Below are 9,256 nucleotides of genomic sequence, written 5' to 3'. Positions count from 1 at the left end.
TGTTAATTTTAGTGCCTGAGCTGTTGGTGTTCTGTTCAGAAAGTTGTCTCTTGTACCAATGCGTTCAAAGCACTTTCTTTTCTATTAAATTTAGTGTATCCTGTTTTATGTTGAGTTCTTTAATCCACTTAGACTTGAATTTTGTGCAGGGTGATAAATATGGATGTATTTGCATTCTTCTACATGGAGACATCCATTTAGATTGTCGCCACTTGTTGAAGAAGTTTTCTTTTTTCCATTGTATGGGTTTGGCTTCTTTGAAAAAAAAATCAAGTGTCCATAGGTGTGTGGGTTTGTTTCTGGGCCTTCAATTCTATTCCATCGATAGACCTGTCTGTTTTTACGCCAATACCATGTAGTTTTTATTACTGTTGCCTGTAATACAGCTTGAAATCAGGGATGGAGATGCCTCCAGACGTTCTTCTATTGTATAGGATTCTTTTAGCTATCCTAGGTTTTTACAATTTTTCCATGAATAAGTAAATTTTAAGACAGGAAAAAGCAAAAGCAAAGAAAAGCCTGAGGGTCATCAGAACCTTATTCTTACCCTAACTGATTGTTAACAATAAGATGTCTAGACCATGACCCTAAGGTCAGCCCCGTCAGCAGTTGAACCTTGGCAGCAGTCTAAAGAGGAAGCTGCACTCAAGGCCACCTGGTTCATTTCTCAAAAGTGTTTCCCCTTCCTCTATTGCATAATTGTTATCCCAAAATATTAACCAGATGTGCATTCTGCTTCTGTAATGTTGCCTAACTGCTTCTTGCTTAGAAAACAAAGAAAATCCAAAGCCTCGTGATAATGCCTCACAAACCAGAAAATTCCCCAGAGTTGAGACAGCTGTGGTTTGTGTCTTTAAAATCTTCAGGCCCTGTCCTCCAGCTTTGCAGCAGCTCTCAGATTTGCAAAGGAGGCTGTTGTCACAATGTAGCTACTGTGCTGTGGTGATGAAATCCTGTTTTATGGCACTTTTTTTCCTTTGTACTGGTTTGATTCCTTTTGGGCTGTTTGGTACTATCCTGGGTGACCATGGCCAGTGCCCTTTTCTGTCCCAGATGGCCCCGCCCCAGGACACATATCTTTCACTTGACACTGACTCCTTGACGCTTTATTTCCAGCTGGACATAGGTGGGAATGCTCATGGCAGTCAACTGAAAAGGTGCTCAGGTTCTAGAAGACTTGAAAAGAGAGATGAAGGAGGAACAACATCTGCATCACACTTGTCACAATGGTTCCAGAAAGTGGAGCTCATTTTTTAACAGAATCCTGGAAAAAAAAATCCAAGGCACGTGCTAGAATCATCAACAAATGTGGTTGTCATTTATGGGGACGGTGATTCTCTATTGACTTTAAGGCAAACGTTAGTCACATTGAAAGTCTGGCTCATGAACTCACAATGGGCATAACTGCGAGGAAGAGGAACATGTTATGGTAGACTCATTGCATGGTGAGTTTTCACACCATCAGGGGGAAAATTTGGATTCTACACATTCTATACGGACAGCCAGCCCCTCCGAATATATCCAGAAGACATTTTATCTTCAAGGATTATAGCACTCATTTTTCAGTTGCTTATATTCGAGGAAGGGTTGTAAAATTAGGTAATTGTCTGCCGAATGCCTCCTTGGCAATGTTGCCTGAGATTGCCTGAGAACATATTTGACATGGTCATGAGCAAAGAGAGTTACAAATGAGTACAGTGCTGTGTGTGCTGTGGCCCAGTCAAGTACAAGCTCAGCCTTGTGGAAGCGGGAAAGAGATAGCGCTCCTCCCCTGGCAGGTAACACATTCCCATTGTATTGTAGTTTGCCGTGTGGGATTGGCCCTCCAACGAAGCATTGTGTAGTTTAAATGTTTTTGGCTTTAGCCCTTTAGGCCCGGGAGAGTCTGTACTCGCTTCCCTGCTGAGTTGCTCAACACAAAACCAGGTGTCAGCATCTCTGATGAATGAGGTATTATGGCAAAGGAGGAAACCTGTTTTAACTCAAGGTAGACTTTGTATCCCAAGCAGCCTTTCAATCTTATCATGGCAACATGCTCAATGTGAAAATCCCATACTTCCCTAAACACTCATCACACTAGAAATAGGGGTGATAGATAATTGATCTTCAAAGTACTACCGAGCACAACTGCAGTTGATATGTTATGTCAGCGATCATTTATAAGTATTCCATAAACATATACCTCCAATGCAACCCCATAGCTATGGCTTAGGGGAAGCTATGTCAGAAGGGGTGGGAAGATTGTTAAGAACCAGAGGCTCAGGAGATCTGCATCTAGAGAGCTTCTTCTAGTCATAACAGGAAAAAATGCACCAGTGAAATCCCAACAATATTGTGCCTGACCAAGACAAGTTGCCAGCCATGGCTTTTTATAAGTGTGAAGCTCACCAAATGAACTAAAAACGTTGGACACATGTGCACACACACACACACACACACACACACACACACAGAGAGAGAGAGAGAGAGAGAGAGACAGACAGACAGACATGTTAGATTCTGATATATTATTTGATATCACAGGCTATTGTTTCTTCAACCATTTAGGCTCTTTGTATTGCAACTGTTAGTTTTTCACGTTGGAATATATGTTGTAATTTTGTGTTTAACTTTTGTATGTGCTCTTATTTTTCTAAGATTGATTTATTTTGCCTATAAAAATCTGATTTCTTTTTTTAAATAAAACATTTATTTATTTATTATTTGTACAGTATACTGCCTGCATGTGTGCCTGCACACCAGAAGAGGGCACCAGGTCTCATTACAGATGGTTGTGAGCCACCATGTGGGTGCTGGGAATTGAACTCAGGACCTCTGGAAGAATAGACAGTGCTCTTAACCTCTGAGCCATCTGTCCAGCCCTGTGCTTTCTTGTACTTGCATTATTCACATATTTTCATAATTTTGAAGCTGAATCCCAATAAAGGCTCCTTTTCTTTATCAATTGTTGGTTACAAAGGGATTCAAGAGTCATGTCTGTAGAATTTAAGGTTTTTAAAACATTTTGTAAATTTGCCTTTTGATACTACCACTGTGTACCAATATTTCAGCATGCTTCTAAAGATATTTCACACTTTCATTTGTGTTCTGACTTTATCTTAAAGACATTCAAATTCTTTAAAGTCCACATCTTTTTCATCAAAATTATACTATGCCAACCTATTGAATGAGAACCAAGTAAATTATTGGCCTCTAACCTCATTTTATAAACCAAAGTCAAATGACAGCCAGAACAATCAGTTTGTATTTAATTATGTGTAGACAATGCTTTAACTATGGTGATGTACATCAAATGTCCAGATACGAACAGATCAGCTGACTCTATGCTCCCTTTTCTGACTCTTAACATCTAAACAGCCTTTAAGTAGACACTTTTTCACAATGCATTACTTTTTGTTAAATCGGTATATATTCCTTCAATTGACAACGTTTTCAGGACCAAACAAAAATATAAAATTATTAATATTATTTTATCTATTTCTTCATAATTTAGCAGTATGTCATAAACAAGTTGAAAATTAAACCTAGTTATTTATTTCCATTTTCACTTTATTTATTTACTATTCTATCCTATATTACACCCTGACCTGTTTCCCTCCCCTTCTTCTCTCCCATCCCACCCTCCCTCTCCCCCAGACTCATCTCTTCTCCACCTCTTCTCAGAAAAGAGGAGGCCTCCCAGGGACATCAACCAAAAATGACACAACAAGCTGTAATGACACCAGGTACACACCTCACATCAGGGCTGGACAAGGCAACCCAGTAGGAGAAAAAGGGTCCTACAAGTAGGCAAAAAAAAGTCAGGGACAGAAGGGCTGGAGAGATGGCTCAGAGGTTAAGAGCACTGGCTGCTCTTCTAAAAGTCCTGAGTTCAATTCCCAGCAACCACATGGTGGCTCATAACCATCTATGTTGAGATTTGGTGCCCTCTTCTGGCCTGCAGGTGTACTTACAGGAGAAACACTGTACAAAATAAAATCTTTAAAAAAAAAAAAAAGGTCAGGGACAGCCTTGCAAGAACACCAAGCTACTCAACCATAACATATATGCAGAGGACCCCTACAGGCTCCCTGACTTCTGTGAGCCCTGATTTTGTGTTCTTCTGGTGTTCCTGACCCCTCTGGTTCCTCTGATCCTTCCTCCCCTTCCTCTATGGGACTTCCCCATTTTCACTCTTGAGCTCTACATGTATATAAAGGTTAAAGATCCTTATGAACATATGCATTTTGTCACGATACTGTGTTATTTATATTTTTTATTTTATTGTTTAATTTTTAAAAATTTTGTTTTGATCTCAAGTGTGGGATGTGAAATAGACTTGTGTTAGAGTGTGTGGTGTTTTTCCACTGGAAATAGACTTGCGAGAGAACAGATGATGTTTGTCCACTAAAAGAGGAACTGCCTCTTATGGGGGCGTGGTCTTTGCCAACTGATAAACATCCTAGTATGGATTCTGAGAAGACACACACACACACACACACACACACACACACACACACACGCATGCACACATGCACACACACACAAAACAAGAGGCTGGGCTTTTTGATCTTGGCATCATTTCATATTGTTTGTCTGTTCATCACTCCACTTTGAGACGCTCCTAGAGGGATCTGTTCCAGCGAATGTTTCTCAGTTCTGGCTGCTGCTCTGGGTTCCGGCAGCTACAGTTGCAGTCACCTTTGCTGAATTACTGTTTTCTGTTTAACACGTATGCTGGAATCCAGCCAACTACACCAGTAGAATTGCTTCAAGGAACTGAGTCTAAAAAGGTCTTCTTCTCCTGTTTTCTCTCCTGTTAACCTCTTTTCTCTCCTGTTTAGGGTAAGTGGGTTGGAAAGGAGGTATAAGCATTAAAGAACCCGAAATAAAGTAGCTTTGAAAAAGTTCAAAGCCTACATTTTGTATTTGAAAATGTTTTATATAATATATTTGACCTTATTTTTTTCTATCAAAATTCTTCCCACCTTTCTACCCTCCCAAATTTATGTGCTTTCTCTCTCTCTTAAAAAATAGACAGCTGGATGTGGTGGCGCATGCCTTTAATCCCAGCACTCAGGGAGGCAGAGGCAGCAGATCCATCTGAGTCCAGAACAGCCAAGGCTACACAGAGAAACCTTGTCTTGAAAACACACACACATGCGCACACACACACACACATGCGCGCACACACACACACACACACACACACACACACAAACATGTCACTCATAATTTTTATTTATTGTCTAAGGATATGAACTTTCAAGAATAGGAGGGCACTGGAGAGATGGCTTAGTGGTTAAGAGCACTGCCTGCTCTTCAAAAGGACCCGGGTTCAATTCCCCACACCCACATGGCAGCTCACAACTGTCTGTAACTCCAAGATTTGACACCCTCACATCAATGCACATTAACTAAAATTAAATTAAAAAATTAAAAAGAATAGGGAATAGAAGGGATGTTATCTTCTATACTTAAACAAGTTATTGAAATCAGATTCTACCTTTGATGATGTGTATAGTAGACAACAATTTTTGGTTATGTTCTAAGGGAATTTGCATACAATTTGCCCCTATTGTGTTCTGTAGATGAGATAAAATTAAGCTTCTTAATGTGGGGAGCTGCAAGAGCTATCTGATGCTGTGCCGGTTAGCATTGCATCTACTGGACACAAAGCTAGAGTCATTGGGAAGAGGAAATGTCAACTGAGCAAATGCTCTATCATACTGGCCTGTGGGGAAAAGTATGTGGTGAATTTTCTTGATTGATGATTGATGTGTAAGTGCCCCACTCACTGTGGGTGGTGACATTCCCGGGAAGGTGGTCCTAGGTTATGTAAGAAAACAAACCAATCAAAGCCACGGAGCGCAAGCTAGTAAGCAGCACTCCCCATGGCTTCTACTTCAGTTCCTGTCTCCAGATTCCTCCCCCGACGTCATTCATGACAGATTCTAGTCAGGATATTTTCAGTGAAATGACCCCTTTCCTCCCCAAATTGTTGTAGTTCATGGTGTTTCAGCACAGCAATAGAAACCCTAACATAGACGGATGTACGTGTGGATCAGATAGTTGGGTGTTGGGAACAGGACGTGAGTGTCTGGTTAAGAGTGGTAAAAGTAATACAGTCACAAGCAATGTACAAAGAGCCCTCCAGTACCCATCAGTAACTACGGAGCTGCTATGCCTGATAGCTCCTGGGGGGATGGCAAGTCAGTTTTTTTTGTTTTTTTTTTGTTTTTTTTTTTTGTAAAGGGTATAGCCTTCTCGCTAGTTGGTGTCCCCAGACCCATGAGTACGTGACCACAGCACACTGGACTCGGTGAAAGGAAAAAAAGACAAGATGTTATGATGGAGCTGGGAGTAAATGTAGATTTACTGGGAGGGTATGGGAGGAGTAGAGGGGGTGGCATTGTCCAAAATACAGCAAAGGAATTATGGTCGTTTGAGTGAAAATGGACTGCATGGAGACCGTTCTTTCAGTGCTCCATATTTTTCAGTGCTTTGTCCAGTTAGCGAGACCGTTTGGGTCGTATTAGGTGGTGTGACTACCTTTCCGTGGATCACGATGTTAGCTCTCAGTCTATGCCTGCCTTCCTGGATGCTGCCATGCTTCCTGCCATGATGATAATGCCCTAACCCTCTGAGATTGTAAGCAAGACCCAAATTAAATGTTTTCTTTTACTAGATTTCCCTTGGCCGCAGTGTTTCTTCACTGTAATAGAAAAAGCAACTGAGACGAACTGTGGTGGCTTGAGTGAGAATAATCTCGTAGGTTCATAGATTTGAGTGCTTGATCAACAGGGACCAGCACTATTTGTACGTATTAGGACATGTGGCCTTATGGAAGGAAGTGTGTCTCTGTGGGCTGGCTTTAAGGTCTTAAAAGCCCAGGCCAAGGCTAGGATATCTCCCTAGGATCTCTCTCTGCCTGCAGACCAAGATGTAGCTCCCAACTACTGCTCCAGAGCATGCCTGTTAGCTACCATGTGCCCTGCCATGATGAATTTGGACCATGCCTCTGAAACTGCAAGCCAGCCCTAATTATAAGTGTGTTCTTTTGCAAGAGTTGCTGTGGTCGGGGCGTCTATTCACATTAGCGGAACACTAAGACAGAAGTTGGTGCCAGGGAACAGGGTATTGCTGTGACAAGCTTGGCCATGCTGTTTGTTGGAGGAATATGGAAAACCTTGCGACTTTGGGCTAGAGAGTTGGTTGGGTACTTTAAGTGGGGCTTAATGGATCATACTTGTAGGAGTATGGAAAATAGTGGCGTTTAAGGCCATGTGGAATGTGAGGGCCTGGCTCAAGAGGCTTTCCAGGAGAAGACTATTAGTAAGTGGCCTAGAGACCAATCTTGTGATATTTTGGTGGAAAACGTGACTACTTTCTGTCATCCTCAAAAAAAAAAAAAAAAAAAAAATCTATGCAGTCAGGCCATCCTGCAAATCTCTCTGTAGACAAGGTTGACCTCTGCCTCCCATGTACTGGGATTAGTGGCGTATCACCATTGCCCGGGCAATTCTTATCTTCTTATGTGTTGAAGAGTCACCCTGCTGGCTGGGTGATGATTCATATTTCTGAGTCCATCTGGCCTGTCTGCAAGCCAATAATAATCCTACTTCCTCCACCCGATGCCTAACTTTGTCCAAATAATGATGTCCTTTGCCATGCAGAAGCTTTCCAGTTTCGTGAGGTCTCATTTATCAACTGCTGATCTTAGTGCCTGTGGTAAGGATTTTCTGCTTAGAAAATCTTTTCCTGTACCACTGAGTTCAAGGCTGTTCCTCATGTTCTAACAGGCTCAGTGTACCTGGTGCTATGTTGAGGTCTTTGGTCTTTTCGGAGTTGAGTTTTATCCAAGGTGACAAGTATGGATCTATTTGCGTTCTTCTACATGCAGACATCTAGCTTGACTAACACCATTTGTTGAAGATGCTTTCATTTTCCAGTGTGTATTTCCATTTGTTTTTTAAATCAAAAATTGAAAACCAGGTGAGTTTATGTCTGGGTCTTCAATTCAATTCCATGGATCAACTTGTCTATTTTGTGCCAATACCATACTGTTTTTATTACTTATAGCTTTATAGTACAACTTGAAATTGGCACTAGTGATACTTCTTTTTTTTATAATTTTTATTTTAATTTTTTACATCTATATTTATATTATTTATATTATTATAATTACACATATATACAACAGACTACCTACAGCTATCCTAGGTTTTTTTTGTGTGACATTAAAAATGGTCATTTCAAGATCTTTTTTAAGAAATATGTTGGAACTTGGGAGGAATGCATTGGATCTGTAGATTGCTTTTGGTAGGGTCACATTATCACTATATGAGTCCTACTGATCCATGAGCATGGAAGATCTTCCTATCTTCTGATATCTTCTTCAAAACTTGAAGTTTTTTATCATACAAATATTTCACTTGTTGGGGGCTGGAGTGATGGCTCAATGGTTAAGAGCACTGGCTGCTCTTCCAGAGGTCATGAGTTCAATTCCCAGCAACAACATGGTGGCTCACAACCATCTATAATGTGATCTGATGTCCTCCTCTGCCTGCAGATGTACATGCGGGCAGAGCGCTGTATATATAATAATAAATAAACAAATCTTTAAAAAAAATTTCACTTGCTTGATTAGAGTTACCCTAGGATATTGTGTAGTATTTGAGGTTATTGTGAAAGGAGTTGTTTCTTGGTTCCTTTCTTAGTTCAGTAGTCAGTTGTATATCAGAGGGCTACTGATTTGTGTGCGTTAACTTTGTATCCAGCTACTTTGCTGCAAGTGTTTATCAGCTGTAGGAGTTTTTCAGTGAGGTTTTTTAGTTCACTCATTGATACTATCATATCCTATACAAATAAAGATACTTTGGCTTCCTCCTTTCCAATTTGTCGCCTTTGACTTCCACCAGTTGAATTGTTGCTGTAGCTAGGACTTCAATTATTATATTAATAGATATGGATAGAATGAACAGCCTTATCTTGTTTTTTATTTTAGTGGAATTGCTTTGAGTTTCTTCAATTTAAGTTGACGTTGGCTATGGGCTTTCCCTAAACTACATTTATTATGTTGGGGTCTTCTTCTCCTCCTCCTTCTTTTGAGGTATGCTTCTTATATGCCAAACTCTCCAGGAATTTTATCATGAAGGAGAGTTGGCTACTGTCAGAGGCCTTTACTGAGTATAATGAGATGAACTTTTATCTTTTAGTTTGTTTATATGGTCGATTACATTTATCTATTTTCGTGTATTAAACCATACCTGCATGT

This window comes from Acomys minous, assembly GCF_964271855.1.
Source record: "Acomys minous genome assembly, chromosome: 15".
In the NCBI taxonomy this organism is placed as follows: Eukaryota; Metazoa; Chordata; class Mammalia; order Rodentia; family Muridae; genus Acomys; species Acomys minous.
The sequence above is the reverse complement of the archived record's forward strand: the minus strand, read 5'-3'. Positions refer to the sequence as shown.